Source organism: Microtus ochrogaster, chromosome 1 (assembly GCF_000317375.1).
Source record: "Microtus ochrogaster isolate Prairie Vole_2 chromosome 1, MicOch1.0, whole genome shotgun sequence".
In the NCBI taxonomy this organism is placed as follows: domain Eukaryota; kingdom Metazoa; phylum Chordata; class Mammalia; order Rodentia; family Cricetidae; genus Microtus; species Microtus ochrogaster.
This window is the reverse complement of record NC_022009.1, coordinates 36074174-36091059: the sequence shown is the minus strand read 5'-3', so window position 1 is coordinate 36091059 and position 16886 is coordinate 36074174.

Genomic DNA, 16886 nt, shown 5'->3' with positions numbered 1-16886 from the left:
ATGTCCCCAGCTAGGACCCTGGGCAGTGGAGGAGAGGGTGCTTGAACGAGCCTTGTCCCATAGTCAGACTGATGACTGTCTTGAATATCACCATAGAACCTGCGTCTGGTGACAGATGGAGATAGAGACAGAGACCCTCATCAGAGCATTGGATTGAGCTCCCAAGGTCCAGCTGAAGAGCAGAAGGAGGGAGAATATGAGCAAGGAAGTCAGGACCACGAGGGGTTGGTCTACCCACTGAGACAGTGTGCCTGAGCTAAATGGGAGCTCACCAAATCCAGCTGGAGAGGGACTGAACGAGCATGGGCTCAAACTAGGAATTCCTTTTTTAAACCCTTCAAAGTCTCCTGCAGTCTTTCAAGGAGTCCCATATTGTGGGATAAGGGCTGAAGGATGTATGTAGTTCTCAAAGACTGGACCCTGTTTTATTCACCTTTTTGTTTCTATTGCCGAGGGCCACACCTTACAAGTGGCAGGTACTTAGTGACTGTTTGCTAAATGACTGGATGATTGGGTGGACACAGCTGCGCATGGATCTCGCTCTACGCTGCTGGAAAACACTATGAAAGCCCACCAGCGAAACCAGGAATTTTCCCTCGCGTCTTCTTTTAGTCTCGTTGAGTCAAAGAACTAATTTAAAACACGTTTAAGTGTCTTGTTTTTGGAGCACTGGCTTGGAGACCAGTGGAGAGGGCTGGTCTGCTGGGCACAGTTGCACCTGGGAAGAGACAACTGCAGCATTGTCATGGGATTATAAGGGGACAGGACTTTGACCACAGCACAGCTAATGCCTTTAATAGCAGAGTCAAACTTTACCCTTTTGTGGAGACTGAGTACTCCTATGAGCCGAGATTTTCTAGTCCTTCGACAGACTATGTTTTTATATCAGTATCTACATGTATGTTTTGGGTTTTTTGAGACAGGTCATGCTGTGTAGACCAGGCTGACCTTGAACTTGTAGCAATCATCCTGCCTCTGCTGCGCTCGCACTGCTGTGCTTGCTCAGCCATTGTATGATTCAAGGTCTTCAGCCCAGCTGCAGGGGCAACACAATTGCTGTTTTCCACTCTGAGGCCTGAGCTTTTTTCTCGTTGCTGTGGTGAGGTACTCTGATAAAATCACCTTAGGGAGAGCTGCAGAGGGGACCCCGACTTCTGAAGACAGGATTTTCAGGTGCAGACACTGGTCTACCCATATCTGAACCAACTAGAGTTCTTGTGACTGGAGCAGATGGTCAAATTACATGTCCACTCTTGAGCAGTGTTGGAAATGGAGCTGTCTTCAGTAAAGACCAGGCTATGATTCTTGTGCTGTTGGGTACCAGGCCTATGATGGCTGTTCTGGATGGTGTCCTGGTGGAACTGTAAAACTGTACCCATCTTCTCCTGAATGATGTCATTGCAACAAAGATGAGGTGGCCTTCAAAGCCCCGGACTTGACGGTCCACGCCAGGGAGGGAAGGCAAGGAGAGGAAAGACCAGCTGAAAGAGAATGGAAAATCTATTCGATTTTCTGCGCTACAGCACTGGTACACTTTAGTCTATTTTATTTTTAAATATTTCAAAATAGTAGAGAACTTCAAAGAAGCAATTAAGACACAACCATGTGTTAATGAAAATTAGGATCTTAGTGTTTGTTTTTCCCCATTAAAAAATCCCTCTACTAGATCTACAAAAGTGTTCCCCATAAGGAATGAATACTGCAGAGAAATTCAAAAGTTAAAATTACCTCAAATTCTTCAGCTCATTAAAAACATCGTTACTGTTTAGCAAACATAATTTCAAATATCATTTAAAGAGTCTGAATATAGCTTTATAAATAGGTGGGTGAATGAATGGATGCATAGTTGGGGAGACAAAAGCTATTACAAAACAGCATTAATCTATATATGACATTTTAAAACTTTAATTAACTTTAATTTTACTTCAGTTCAACAGGAGAAATAGCTGACAGGAAATAGAAGGCACTGAATTTCAAATTCATGTTTCTTCTCTGAAGAGACATGATTTCTCAGAAGAGCCTCACGGCGTTAGAGAGTTAAAAGTTCCTCAGAGGCTAGCCACACGTGTGCATGTGGGGAGCACACCTGTGATCCCAGCTGAGGCAGGAGGATTGATGCATGTTTGAGGCCAGTCAGGGCTACCTAGCAGAATCCTGTCTCAAACAACAACAAAAACCCAACAGGCAGACAGACATAGCTAGAGATAGGTAGATGAGACAGATGACAGATATATGATAGAGTTTGAGGTTGTTGGTTTCTTAATTTTTTTTTAAACTAGGGAGATAACTCAGTATTTGCCTCTTAAGCATGAGGATCGGAGTTCAGATTCCAATCACTCAAGTAAGAAGCCATGTCTGGTGGCACTAGCTTGTAATCCTGCCATGGCAAAATGTAAGGAGACAGGCAGATTCCTGGAGCTCACTGGCCAGTCGGCCTAGCTATTTTGGTGAAGTTCCAGACCAAGGAGAGACTTTGTCTCAAACAAAAGGTGGAAGACACCTGAGGTCATCCTCTGACCACCACACACGCGCGCGCGCGCGCACACACACACACACACACACACACACACACACACACACACACACACACATTTTATTAGATGGTTTCCTGCCATATGCTGACTGACCTCAGGGTTAAAAGATAAGCGCACTGGCATCTTGTGTTTTCTTTCATCCTTTCCCCAAGACTTGAGTTTCCCCAGTATCTTTCATCTTTACACTTCCCATCTATGACGGTCATGTTCCTTCAGGTAACCATATATTCTCACGGTCACCTTAGCATGGGAGTCATTACCCTCAGCCACGTTTGGCCCTGTGACATCATACCCAGGTCTTTGCTGGCTGGATTCCATAGCAGCAGAAATAGAAGTTCAATTACTTCTATTTCCTGCCAATCACTTCTCCTGTTAAACTGAAGTAAAGTTAGATTTAATACCTGTGTTCCTTGAGGGCTTGCATAGTGCCAAACTTTTGCTTGCCACCATGTGTGGGTCCTGCTGTGTTTGAGTCTCTTGTTCCTAGGAAGCACTTTTGGTCCTCTGGGGGATAGCAGACATCACCTTAGCACCTCTTGGCATGTGGTGCTGTTGCGAAGCTAGAAGTCCATCCCCTTTCTGGGCAGTTTTGTTTTTCTACATATAAAACATGCCAAGCATTGGGTTCCCTTTCCTGAGCCTTCATTTTCCTGTGTGTGAACTGTGCGTGCAAGCGGCTGCTCTTGTCAGTATTAAATGAGATCATTACTTAAAGACTTGGCACTGTGCCTGGATCAGAACTAATACTTAATAATTGTTAGCTACTGGTGGTGTTATAATAAGGGTGCTGAAGTTCAAGAATCCACACAGAATTCTTCTGAGCTGGGGCTCCAGAATATCCAGTGACTAGGGCTGGCAAGGGCCTTGGGCAATTAGGGGCAATAAAAAGATTATTAAGGCAAAGCAATTAAAGTGTCTAGAGAGAGGGAAGGCATATAAAGAGTCTGAATTAAGGGTAATTAAAGACCTGAAATAAGAGAACTCAAGAAATAAGAACTTTATTTAAGGATAAAATAAAGGTAGATTCTCCAAAATGTCAAAAAGAGTGAAAAATATACTTCATTCTGAATCAAGAACAACAAAAAGGTAGTGTGTGCCAGGCTTGGAAGGCTAGCAGTGTGGGCAAGTGGGTTCATGTCCCATCCTCACTGACTCCTTCAATCCATGGCATGTGGTCCAGGGTCACTCAGTGTGCACAGGGCTAGAACATTCTTTATGCTTTTGTTTGTTTGTTTGTTTTTTAGTACTAGCCAAGGCTATGCTTTTTGTGAAGTGCCTTCATTTTGGTTAAACAATGTCAGTCATTGAGACTAAAGTAATTTTGGGTCCCAGGATTAAAATAACTTGCTTTCTTAATTTTTTGTCATTCCCAACATTGCCAAACTCTTTTTATGAGGCTACAATTACCCTGATACCCAAACCACACAAAGACATTACTAAGAAAGAGAATTACAAACCAGTCTCATTCATGAACATTGATGTGAAAATGCTAAATAAAAAAACTGGCAAATCGAATCCAAGAACACATCAGAAAAATCATTTACCATGACCAGGTAGGCTTCATCCCAGAGATTCAGGGATGGTTCAAAATACAAAAATCTGTTAATGTAATCCACCATATAAACAAACTAAAAAAAACCCACATGGTCATCTCATTAGATGCTGAAAAAGTCTGTGAACAAAAGACTACATTCCTTCATGATAAAGGTCTTGGAGAGAGTAGGGATACAAGGAACATACCTAAACATAATAAAGTAATATACAGCAAGTCAACAGCAAACTAAATGGAGAGAAACTTAAAGTAATCCCACTGAAATTAGGAACAAGGCAAGGTTGTCCACTCTCTCTATATCTATATAATATAGTTCTTGGGGTCCTAGCTAGAGCAAAAAGACAACAAAAGGAGATCAAGGAGATACAAATTGGAAAAAAAGAAGTCAAACTCTCACGATTTTCTGATGATATGATAATTTACATAAGTGACCCCAAAAATTCTATAAGGGAATTTCTACAACTCATAAACCCTTTCAGTAATGTAGCAGGATACAAGATTAACTCAAAAAAAAAATCAGTATCCCTCCTGTACACAGATAATAAATTGGCTGAGAAAGAAATCAGAGAAACATCACCCTTCACAATAGCCAAAAATAACATAAAATGTCTTTGAGTAATTCTAACTAAACAAGTGGAAGACTTGCATGACAAGAATGCAAGCTGGTACAGCCCTTTTGAATGTCAATGTGGCAATTTCTCAGAAAATTAGGAAACAACCTTCTTCAAGACCCAGCAATACCACTTTTGGGTATATATCCAAAGGATGCTCAATTGTGCTACAAGGACCTGTGCTCAACTATGTTCATAGCAGCATTGTTTGTCATAGCCAGAACCTGGAAACAACCTGAATGCACCTCGACTGAAGAATGGATAAGGAAAATGTGGTACATCTACACAATGGAGCATTACATGGTGGAAAAAAATAACATCTTAAAATTTGTGGGCAAATGGATGGGTCTAGAAAACATCATTTTGAGTGAGGTAACCAAGACCCAGAAAGACAATTATCATATGTACTTGCTCATAAATGGCCTTTAGACATAAAGCAAAGAAAAACCAGCCTACAATTCACAATTCCAGGGAACCTAGACAGCAATGAGGACCCTAAGAGAGACTTACATGGATCTAATTTGCATGGGAAGTAGAAAAAGACAAGATCTTCTGAGTAAATTAGGAGCATGGAGACCAAGGGAGAGGATAGAGGGGGAGGGGAGAGGAAGGGAGGGAAGCGGAGGAAAAATATATAGCTCAATAAAAACAATTAAAAAAACATTCTTGCCCTTCACACCTTATTGACACCCCCATAATGGCTGCCATAGAGATCTCAGTCACCTGACATTCTGTAACTTACCATTTACCTTATTTTCCCAGCTACCTCTGGCAACAGCCAACCTTAGGCCAAAAAGAGAGTTTTTCTTTCTCCGTTTCTCTTTTCTGCTTTATAAACACCCCTGTCTGTAAGCAGCCCATGGGCTCTGATTTGATCCCCTCCCCAGGCCTCTTCCAGAATAAAGCCGTCTCTGCCATTGCATCCTCACCCCCCTCTCTTCCTTCCTGCCAGCCTTGCAGTAAACGTTCTAACTTACTTGCTATGGTTTACCATTTCCTTGTGAAGTTCATTCTGCTGTGTTTCTTCTTTGACTTCCTGTTTTATTGATTTTGTGTTCTTTTACCAGTTTGCTCTGTGAAACAACCCTAATAAACTTTGGTCTATTTCTTCATCATCATTTCTACGTTAGGCTCTCGCCTCTTCTTACCCTGTGTGCCGGGTTCTTGTTTTTATCCCCAGGCTGTGATGTTCTTGTCTGGATGTTCCTCTCCACCTCCCTTATGCGGAGGTTTTTTTCTTTGGGAGGGTTTCTAGCGAGGTAGCCTTGACCTGTCTTCCCATCACAATGGAGGTCAATTCCTTTGTTTTTAAGCGTCCCGAGTCTGGTTGTGATGATTCTTGTCTACTTGCTATGGCGTGAGGACATGTGATGTTCTCAGCTCGCTGTCTGGGACCCAGCTCTCTCTCTTCATTGACGTTTTCTCATGTGTCTTTCGCCAAGATATACCTCACTAGTTGGTTTGAGATGATGCCTTAATTATCAGCTTGGCATCTTAAAAAGGACCCCATGGCTTATTTGGCATGAAGCTATTTCTTCTTTGCTTGTGTAAGAATAATTGGAATAATCCTGGGTCATTTTGCTTCATCTTGGATCTACTCTTATTCCTGAGGCTCTTGGTTGCATACGAGACAGATGTTCAAAAACGCTGCTAGGTTAGATGCAAGAGCCAAGATCCTTGGAAGTAGGATCATCTTTCTTCTTCTATCGCCCTGCCTTTGTCTACTGCCAAAAGCTTTTCATTTCCTGTGAACATCATCCCGGCCACAGGCAACCTCTTCCCTGACTGTCCGCATGAGACTCTTGACCCCTTCCCAATCACTTTGGCACCTTTTCTGGAGCCTTCTCCCAGCCCTCAGTTATATGATGGGGCTGCCCTTCCTGAAGCTGGCACTCACAGGACTTGTTCTGAACCCTCTGAGCAGCTCATATAGGCCGCACCATGAGTTTCACTTACTCTCGAGCAGAACTCACTCCCAGGAGGCTGTGGGGACTCAGTGGTGAGTGGCTTGATTATACATGGAAAGCAGGATGGAGTGGTACCCAAGATCACACTGGTGGAGAGATTCAGGAGGCACTCATGGTCCCCTGGGCTGGGGGATGGGGACACCTGAGGGGTTGGTGTCTTAGTGATGATGCTCCCAGGCAAGCTGGCTGCATGAAGCCGGCTACTGTGATGCTCCTGGTGTCTGTGTCAGCTTGTCACATTAAATCGGGAGGCAGATCCTACATCTTCTCTTTGTCCCCTCACTGTGTCCCACACAACCTGTGTTCTCAAAGGGTGTGCTTGGTGGGGAGAGGGGTGGGAGTGAGTACGGAGATTCTCTGGCTTCGCTCTAAGCCATTTGGCGTCAGAAGGTCTGGGGACCGCATGAACACCGGGCTGGTTGAGAGCACTTGCTGCACAAGCACGAGGACCCGAGTTAGGATTTCCAGCGCCCACATGCCTGCAAGCCCAGTTCTGTAGGGTGGCTGCGGGGACAGAGGCAGGAGGACCACTGGGACTTGCTGGCTGAGAACCTAGCTCCAGGGTCAGTGAGAGACCCTGTCTCAAGTGATTAAGACAGCATGACAGAGGTCACCCCATATCCTTCTCTGGCTTCTGCACTTGTGTAAATAGGAACACTTCATACACTATCCCAGGACTTGTGTGCCTTTGTGTGTATATGTGTGTGTGTGTGTGTGTGTGTGTGTGCACATGGGTGTGCATGCATGTGTGCACATGTATACACATAGAACTCTTGGAGCCAGGCATGAGGCATGACAGTGCATACATTTACTCTCAACACTCAGGAGGCTGGGGCAGGAGGCTCATGAGTTCAAGGATTAGCCTGGGCCACATAGCAAGACCCTATTACAGGAATAAAACAAAGCAAAACACTCCCAAGAACTGCTGAGCTGGGGGTCCGGCAGCACAGTTAGTGCAGAGGATCAGAAGGTGCCACCGTGAAGTATGTTACTTGGGCATGGCCGCTATTTTGAGCTGAAGTCAACTGAGAAACGATAGATGGGGGAAGAGTTGATAATCTTCCCCCTTTCTGTCTGAAAGCAGAACATAAGTGTTCTATTGTAAATCTACCAAGGAGAGGAGGGACAGTTATTACTGGAGACGACATTGACCGGAACCTACATACACAAGCATTGCTGCAATGACATCATCCATTCCCCTCTACATCAGTCTGTCCGCAGAGAGCGTCCAACCCTCGCTCCCCTGTCTTGTCCTCTCCACCGTGTGTCCCCCTCTGCTACATCAGCTCTCAGGCTTAGCGGCTTCCTTTAGGCTTTTCTCTTCTCCTCCATGAACACTCCGTGTGGGGTAAAAAGTGCTAAGTAAGCTCATATCAGATACCAATGCCACACTTTGTCTTTTGTCAGTCTCTCTGTGGTCAGTTTAATTTGTGAGCCCCAGAGACCGAATAGAAGCAGACAGGAGAAAAAGCTGTTTTTCTTTCTTTAAATGTTTTTTTCATACAGTATATTCGGATTACAGCTTCCTGTCCCCCAGCCCATCTCAAATCCTCCCCACCTCCGTACTCACCCAAATCTACACCCCTTCCTTCTCTCTTTCATTAGAATACCAAGAGGCATTATTAATAATAATACAAAAATAAGCTAACACAACAGAACAAAACATACAAACAGTGAAAAACATATAGGTGCTGAAATACAGACATTCACACACCTAGAAAACCCATACAAATAAAATAGGAAGCCCTAACATACAAGCAGAAAGATTTGGAAGGTTAAACAAAGTGTAGATAAGGCATTTGAGGCAAAAAAAAAATCTGTAAAGCTGCACTGAGTTAGTTCTTGTGTTGGTGATTTACCTCTGGGCCTGGGGCCTGCCCTTAAGTGTGGTTTGCATTCGTGGTGGGCCTCTGTTGGAGAAAATGAACTTTTCCTTTGAGGGGTTGACAGTTGGAGGGAGCTCTGGGATAGGGGTGGGGTCTTGTGTCTCCTCCCCTCTCAGCACTGGGACCCCATCTGGCTTAGACCTGTCAGCCCCTGGGCATGATATCACAGTCTCTGTGAGCTCACGTGTTTGTCAGTCCTGCCATGTTGGAAGGCCTTGTTTTCTTGGTGTCTTCCATCCCCACTGGCTCTTACAATTTCTTTGGCTCCTATTCCAGAGAGTTCCCTGAGCCCTGATGCCGACATCCCATTCAGAATTGAGTATTCTGAGGTCTCTCCCTCTCTGCACATTGTCTAGTTTTGGGTTTTGTGTTTGTTTTCTTATACTGTAGGAGGAAGCTTCTCTTATCATGGCTGAGAAAGACACTGATCTATGAGTACAGCAGAATGTCATTAGGATTTATGTGTTGCTTTGTTCCTTTCGCAGAGTAGTAGTTGGTTTTCCCTTAGGTCCATGGTCTATCTAGTTTTAGTCTTCTGGTCACCCAGACAGTGTTGGGAATGGGTTTCATCTCATAGAGTGGGCCTTAACTCTCATCATACAGTGGTTGGTTACTCCAGTCAGACAGAGCGTTGGTTACTCCAGTCAGACAGTGGGTTGGTTACTTCAGTCATACAGTGGTTGGTTACTCCAGTCAGACAGAGCATTGGTTACTCCAGTCAGAGAGTGGGTTGGTTGCTCCAGTCAGATGGTTGGTTACTCCAGTCAGGTAGTGGTTGGGTACTCCCTAAACTTTTGTGACACTATTGCACCAGTGTATCTTGCAGGTTGGTCACCATGGTAGACCACAGGGTCTGCAGCTGAGTTGATGTTTACCTTTATCCTCTGATAGTATGCAGAGTACCTTCCAATATCATGATCACCAGCTAGTAGGGATGAAGGCTCTAGGTAGTTACCGGCTTGAGTTCTCTTTGTTCAGTGAATCATGTTGGTGCTGTCTTCATCAATATGACCTTACCATCAATTTGTAGAGAGCAATCAGTAGCTTTGGCAATAGCCTGGGTTATTTGGGGATTCCCATGGGACCCCTTTAACCAACAACCCAATTCAATATAACCCATTCCTGGTTGTATCTGGAGGCTTCATTTGGTGATGAGAGATGCCCAGTTGGGAATCTGTCTCCTCCCTTGTTTGTTGACTTCAATTTGGATTTTTTTTCATACATGCATATATTTTAAAGAGCTTTACTGTACTAGGTTTCTATATAGCCCCTACAAAGACCCTTAGTTTTAGCTGTTCTTCCCCGTATTCTCTTCCTTTCCCACCTCCTCTCTCCTCTTCCCATCTGATACTACTCATCCGTAACTCTCTATTCTATTTCTCCTTCAGGGAGATCTTTCCCTCCCAACTAGTCCTTCGCTCCATACATTACACCTGTAGTAGTTATATGGACTTCCCTATTGAAGACTCAACAGCTAACATCCACATGAGTAAATACATACCATAGTTTGTTTTGGGATCTGAGTTATTTCACTCAGGATGATTTTTTTTTCCTAGCTCCAACTATTTACCTGTGAATTTCATGATTTCAGGACCTAAAAAAATTATTTGAGTAATATTCCACTGTGTAAATAAATGTACCACATTTTCTTGATCCAGTCAGTTGATCATGGACATCTAAGCTGTTTTCAATTTCTGGCTCTTATGAATAGATCAGCAATGAACATGGATGAGCGAGAGTCTCTTTAGTAGGACGTAGAGAGTCCTTTGGTTATACGCCCAAGAATGGTATAGTTGGATGCTGTAGGAGGGCTGTTAGTTTGTTCCCACTGCTCAACCCTGAAGTAACCACTCAGAAACTATATTAATTAAAATGCTTCTTGGCTAATAGCTTAAGTGTATTGCTAGCTAGCTCTTACATCCAGAATTAACCCATTTCCATTATTTTATATTTTACCATGAGGTTAGTGGCCTACTGGCAAGGTTCCAGCTGGTAGCTCACTTCTTTCCCCTCTGGTGGCTACATGGCATCTTGCGACTCCGCCTTCTTTTTCCCAGCATTCAGTTTAGTCCTCCTCTCCCCAGCCTAGCTCTACTCTGCCCTATCACAGGCCAAGGCAGCTTCTTTATTCATTAACCAATAAAAGCAATGCATATACAGAAGGACTTCCCACACCATCTGGATCTTGAGGTAGATTTGTTTCCAGCTTCCTGTGGAACTGCCACACTTATATCTACAATGCCTGTATAAGTTTGTACTCCCACCAGCAATGAATGGGGGTTTCCCTTACCCCCATGTCCTTGCCAGCATGAGCTGTCATTTGTTTTATTGATCTTGTCCATTCTGACTGAAATAAGATGAAATCTCAAAGTAGTTTTGATTTGCATTTCTCGGATGGTTAAGGATGTTGAACATTTTTTTTAAGTGCTTCTCAGCCATTTGTGTTTCCTCTTTTGAGAAGTCTATTTAGATCTGTACTCCATTTTTTAATTGGGTTATTTGTTTCCTTGAATTCTTTATATATTTTAGATATTAGTCCTTTATTGAATATGTAGTTGGTAAGCATATTTTTCCATTCTGTAGGTTGCCACTTTGTCTAAATGATGGTGTCCTTTGCCTTACAGATGATTTTCAGTTTCATAAAGTCCTAGTTATTAATAATTGCTCTTAGTGCCTGTGCTAACAGTGTTCTGTTCAGAAAGTCTTGCTGATGAATTCAAAGCCATTCCCCACTTTCTTTTCTATCAGTCTATCTGACCTTATGCTGAGGTCCTCGATCCATTTGGAGCAGAGTTTTATGCAGGATAATGAATACAGATCTATCTATTTGCCTTCTTCTGCATGCAGCCATTCAGTTTGAACAGCATTTGTTGAAGATTCTGTCTCTCGCCCAACCCAGTGTGTATTTCTGGCTTCTTTATCAAAAATCAGGTGTCTGTAGTATGTGAACTTGTGTCTGGATATTCAATTCAGTTTCATCGATCAATGTGTCTGTTTGTATGCCAGTGCCATGCTGTTTTCATTACTGTAGCTCTGTAGTACAGTTTGAGGTCAGGGATGATGCTGGTCTAGCAGTTCTTTTATTATTCAAAATTGTTTAAGCTATACAGGGGTTTTTGTGTTTACATATGGAGTTAAACATTTTCCTTTCAATTTCTGTGAAGAATCGTACTGGAATTTTGATGGGGATTGCACTGAATCTTTAGATTACTTTTGGTAGAGTGACCAGAAAGCTTTTTTCTTCCCTTGTGGTGAAGCTGCTATCCAGGTGCCAGGGGCTCGTTTTTTTTCTGTCTGGCAGAACTGATGTCCGGAAGCACATTGCATGAAAAATAGGGCTTTTTATTTTCCCGTTCCTACACAGTTTTGTCTTAAAGTGCATTAAATACTGAGAAAGATAATAAGCGTGGCTTCTAGTCTGGGACCCTTAGATCTTTTCCTCCAAGGGTGAATAAAAGACTGTTATTGATCCTTACATAGGCCAGCAGGAGAGAGATAAAACCAAGTTATAACCTTCAAAGAGCTTGTGGATTAAAAAACAACAGGGCCCTAAGCTAGCAAAGGAGAATATTCTACCAGAAGTCTGAAACAGAAATGGAGAAAGCACAAGAAGGCTGTTGATGAGTGAGCAGGTGACCCAGGGCACACAGAGTCAGGGCCCTGGCAGGCCGAAGTGGACCCTGTTAATGGCGGAAGTTGGTAAAGAGGTGAGAGAAAGTTCTAGGAGGCTGAAAGGGGGACTCAGAGACAGTGATACCTTTAGAATTTTGGTGGAGGCTGGTTCTCAGGGCTGGGTGGCATTCCACTGCTGCCTCCCTTCAGGTAGACATTTTCAGCAAGACTTATACCATTAGTCCACTTAGAGACAGTGGGATGGTACTGGCCTGTGAGAGGAGGAGTCTGGATTCCAGACCCCAGGGCACTAGCATGGGCCACATCACAGCTCTGTGCCAATGATACAATGGGACCATGTCTGCCTTCTTAACACATGCTAATAAGGTAGGAATTATTTATTAATTAATTTACAACTCTCTCTCTCTCTCTCTCTCTCTCTCTCTCTCTCTCTCTCTCTCTCTCTCTCTCTGTGTCTTTCTCCCTCTCCCTCTCTTTGTATTGACACTTAGGAACTCTAGGCTAGCCTTAAAATATATAGCTAAGGCTGGCCTTGAAATCCTGCCCCTCCTGCCCCCAAACAAAACAGAACACTCCCAATAAATCCAAAACAATATCCCACATACAGTAAAAGTACATCCAAAAAAAAAGCATCATTTACAAAATTAATTTTTTTTTTTTAACCAGTGGCTTCCCAATTTTAGCCCACCAAAGGCTCGCCTGCAGGGCTTGCTGACACTGGAACTTGGAGTTCCTTCCTGGAATCTGAGATCTGAGACTTTGCATCTGTAACAAGCCTTGGTCACTGATGCTGTCGCCTCTGGCCTGAGAAACCCGCCCCCCACCAGACTTGACTTCAAGCTGGTGGCCCCACCTGCAGAGGACACGAGTGTGAACTTAAGTCTCAGCTGTGAGCTCCAGTCACACCCCAGTCCAGGTGTGCCTGGCTGTGCCAGCTGCAGGAAGCCTTGTTTTGTTTCTCCTTAATTCTTTTACTTTGAGATAATTTTAGACTTATATGCAAGTTGTAAAAATAGCGCAGAGTGTTCCCGTATACTTGTTACCCAACTTCCCCTTATGGGAACGAACATGTTACATAACCACAGAACTCTCATTCAGACTAAGGCTTTAAGCATGGGGCAAAACTATTAACAAGACCACGCCATTCATTGGACTTCATTCCTCTTTTAGTGTTCCCTTCATACTCCATGATCCAGCCCAGGACCCTAAACTGTCTTAGTTCCAGGGCCAATACAAATGACATCATTATTCTGTCTCCTCTGCACCCTCCCCACAGCTCATCAGTCTCCAAGACGCCGAGCCTGAAGAGTCCCGATCAGTTACCGCACAGGATGCTCTTCAGTGTGGCTTCAGCTGATGTTCGCTCGTGGTCAGATGGTGGTGGCGGGTCACTGCGAACACAGGGCTCTGCTCCATGTGCTGTGTCAGATAACACAGATGCAACATGTCCCACAGTGAGGTTAGCTTTGTTCTCTTGAGCAACGTGGTGTCTGCCGGAATGTGCCTCTGTGATCGTTTTTTTCATAACTAACAAATTGCTATCATTTTCTGGAGTTGCTGGAGGTTGAACCTGGTCCTCACATGTGCTAGGTAAGCATTCTCTGATTGAATTATACTTCTGGCCCTAACTACCAAATACTTTAATAGCTACTCCTTGACACTGCAAATACACTATTTTTGCTTAAACTTTTACATTGTTAATTTTAATATTCATTGATGGATCTTGCCTGTGCTTATCATTAATCTTGTGTCACACACACATACAAACACTCACACACACAACATATACAAAGTGTAGGAAACAAAGCACAAAGAGAAAATACAGAAACCAGCTAGAGCCAAAAGGAACACTATGTTCTCAAGAATTAGGGAAAAGACTACAGCACCGTTCTTATTAGGAACCACACAAACCAGAAGACAGCCATGTGGTCGTATCTGAAGGGATAAGTTATTTCCTAACACCTGGCAGCACAGACTTCTGTTGGTCAGGAGCGTTTCCAAAAACAGGGCATGAAGGCGAGGAGATGGTGTAGCGGGTAAAGGGCTGTGTGCAAGAGTGACAGCTGGAGTTCGGGTCACCAGCATGCACAGAAGTGCTGGGCAGGAATGTGGCCCACCTGACACCTAGTGCTTAGGAGGTAGAGAAAGGCCATCCTTGGAACAAGCTCTCTAGCTGAGCTAACCACATCTGTGAGCTTTGGGTTCAAGTGAGAGACCCAGCTTCCATATATAGGTGGAGAGCAATTAGGACGATGTTAGACATTGACCTCAGCCTCTATATGTACACACATCCACATACATGTGAACACACACACTCACACAGACACTCACACACATGTACAGAGAGAGGAGGTGAAGCAAAGACTTTCATCAGACAGAACACAACTGAAAGAATTAATTCATTGCCATCAAAAGGAATGCTACAGAAACTTCCCAACCATTTTAAAACAATGCAAGATGGGAGGAGAAACATTTCTGTGTAGAAGAATTGTAGCTGATATCTGTGGGTAGAATTAGAGCAATAGAAAATCACCATCAGAACATGGAAGTAAATAATTTCCAGGCATATTCTCAAACTCCTGTCAACGCAAACCTTGGCTAACTGGCCCATAAAATGTATTTCAGAAAAGGCTAAAAAGAATTTGAAAATAAGGACCTCCTACTCCACAGTATGGTTATGAACGTCAAAATATTGCAAATATGAGTGAGTAAGCTTCAAGATCTTAAAATTTTGTGTGTGTATGAGAGAGAGAGAGAGACAGAGACAGAGACAGAGAGAGAGACAGAGAGAGAGAGAGAGAGAGGTGCTGTTTCTAAAGCATTGTATTATATCAAATACAGCGGATACCGGAAAGTTCTCTGGACTAGACACAGGGATTTGGGGGTGGTGGCATGGGAGGTGGTAAACTAAGGTAATACCACTGAACAACAGAGGAAGCACAGTCGGAGCCTTCCTGATGCTCTGACCCTCTAATACAGTTCCTCATGCTGGGGCAACCACCAGTGCAAAATTATTTTCACTGCTACTTTGTAACTGCAGTTTTGCTGCTGCTATGAATCATAATGTAAACATCTGTGCTTTCTGATGGGTCTTAGGCGACCCCTAAGAAACGGCCATTCGACCCCCAAAGGGGTCTCAACCTACAGGTCGAGAACTGCTGATTTAAATGCTATAGCAAGCAAGGGGTGCCAAGTGCTACAACCCTGCCCAGTCTTCCCTGGAGGAATGTTATGTGCCTCCTCTCCTGAAAACAAGCAGGCCACTGCCCACACAGTTCCCGAGGATCCTGACGCCTTCCCCGGCCGGCACCTAATTGGATCCTCCCACCAGCTTGCAGAGGAAGCTAGCCTTCCTGGCATTACCACGGAGATGGGGGCTCAGTGCAGTAAGAGGCTGGCTCACCCCCTTCCATACTGGGGTTCCACGCCTGGTGTTCTCATAGGCAGAGCTGCTGCTCACACGCTGGCCTGACCTCAGAAACAGTACTTTGTTACCTCTGTGTTGTTCCAGATGCGGACACCAAGGGTACGGGCAGAGTGTGAGATGACATTAAGGGCCTTCAGGTGTGGAATTCACGCAGAATCACAAGGTGAGGGTCACTTCCTTCCCAACCCCCTTCTGGTCCCTTTGACTTCATCGTGGAACAAGCCTGACGCAGGTGTGCCCTACCATCTCCTGATACGTTGTCTGTTGTCACTTAGAAAATGGGAAACGACAGAGGTTTTTCTTTTGGTGCACGTGTGTGTTTGTATGTGGGTGAGTGTGGCGTGGAGGTCAGAGGACCACTTGGAGCCAGTGTGGGTCTTGGGGATTGCACGCAGATTGTCAGGCTTGGCAGCAAGCCTTTACCTCCTGAGCCATCTCATTGGCCTTTTGTTTTGGGACAGGGTCTCACGTGGTCTCGGCTGGCCTGGAACTTACTACGTAGCCAAAGATGGCCCTGGCCTCTCGCCTCAGCAGGCACCATCGCAGCCACCTAGTCCCCATTTTTTTTTTTTAAACAGAGAAAATCCTTCAGGCTTCGAGCCTTTGCTAGGATACAGGATCTGGATAGAACTAAATAACACAGTCTGAGCTTTCCTTCATTTCCCCTCGTTTCTGGATTTCCTATTTATAGCAAGTGCTTACAGGCTTTCATTTGGTATGACAGTCTCTTTGAAAAACAGAACGAATAATAAGCTGAGTTGATGAGAACGCCAAGGCGACGGAAGCATGGGGTCCTGCCACGGTTCAGGCAAGCCACGTGGAATGACGCTCACGAGAGACACAGGCAGGGCTGCAGGGTCACATTCCTGGGCCACAGAGAACCCAGGACCCTCTAGACAAAGCCTGAGATCATCATGATGGGGAGACCCTAAACCCCTGACACAGGATCCTGGGCCACTTGCAATGCCTTCTGGGAATAGCTTTTTCTCTCGGCCAAAGGCTTCTAGGGAGGCCTAACTCCCTGAGATCACAGGGTAACAGCCTGAGGGAAGAGTCGAGAAAATGGCCAAGGAGAGCGGAAGGCATTCTGGGTGGGAACAGAGGTGACCAGAGGAGAAAACTATAAAGAAAACCATGGCTGTTGTTACCTGGGAAAGGTACTGTCCACAAGCTTGCTTCCTTCCTCTGTGTCCCTGCCACTCATCAGGAGCCTCGTGGACTCGCTCCCATGATTACTGGCTAAAATTCTCTTCTCTTCTCTTCTCTTCTCTTCTCT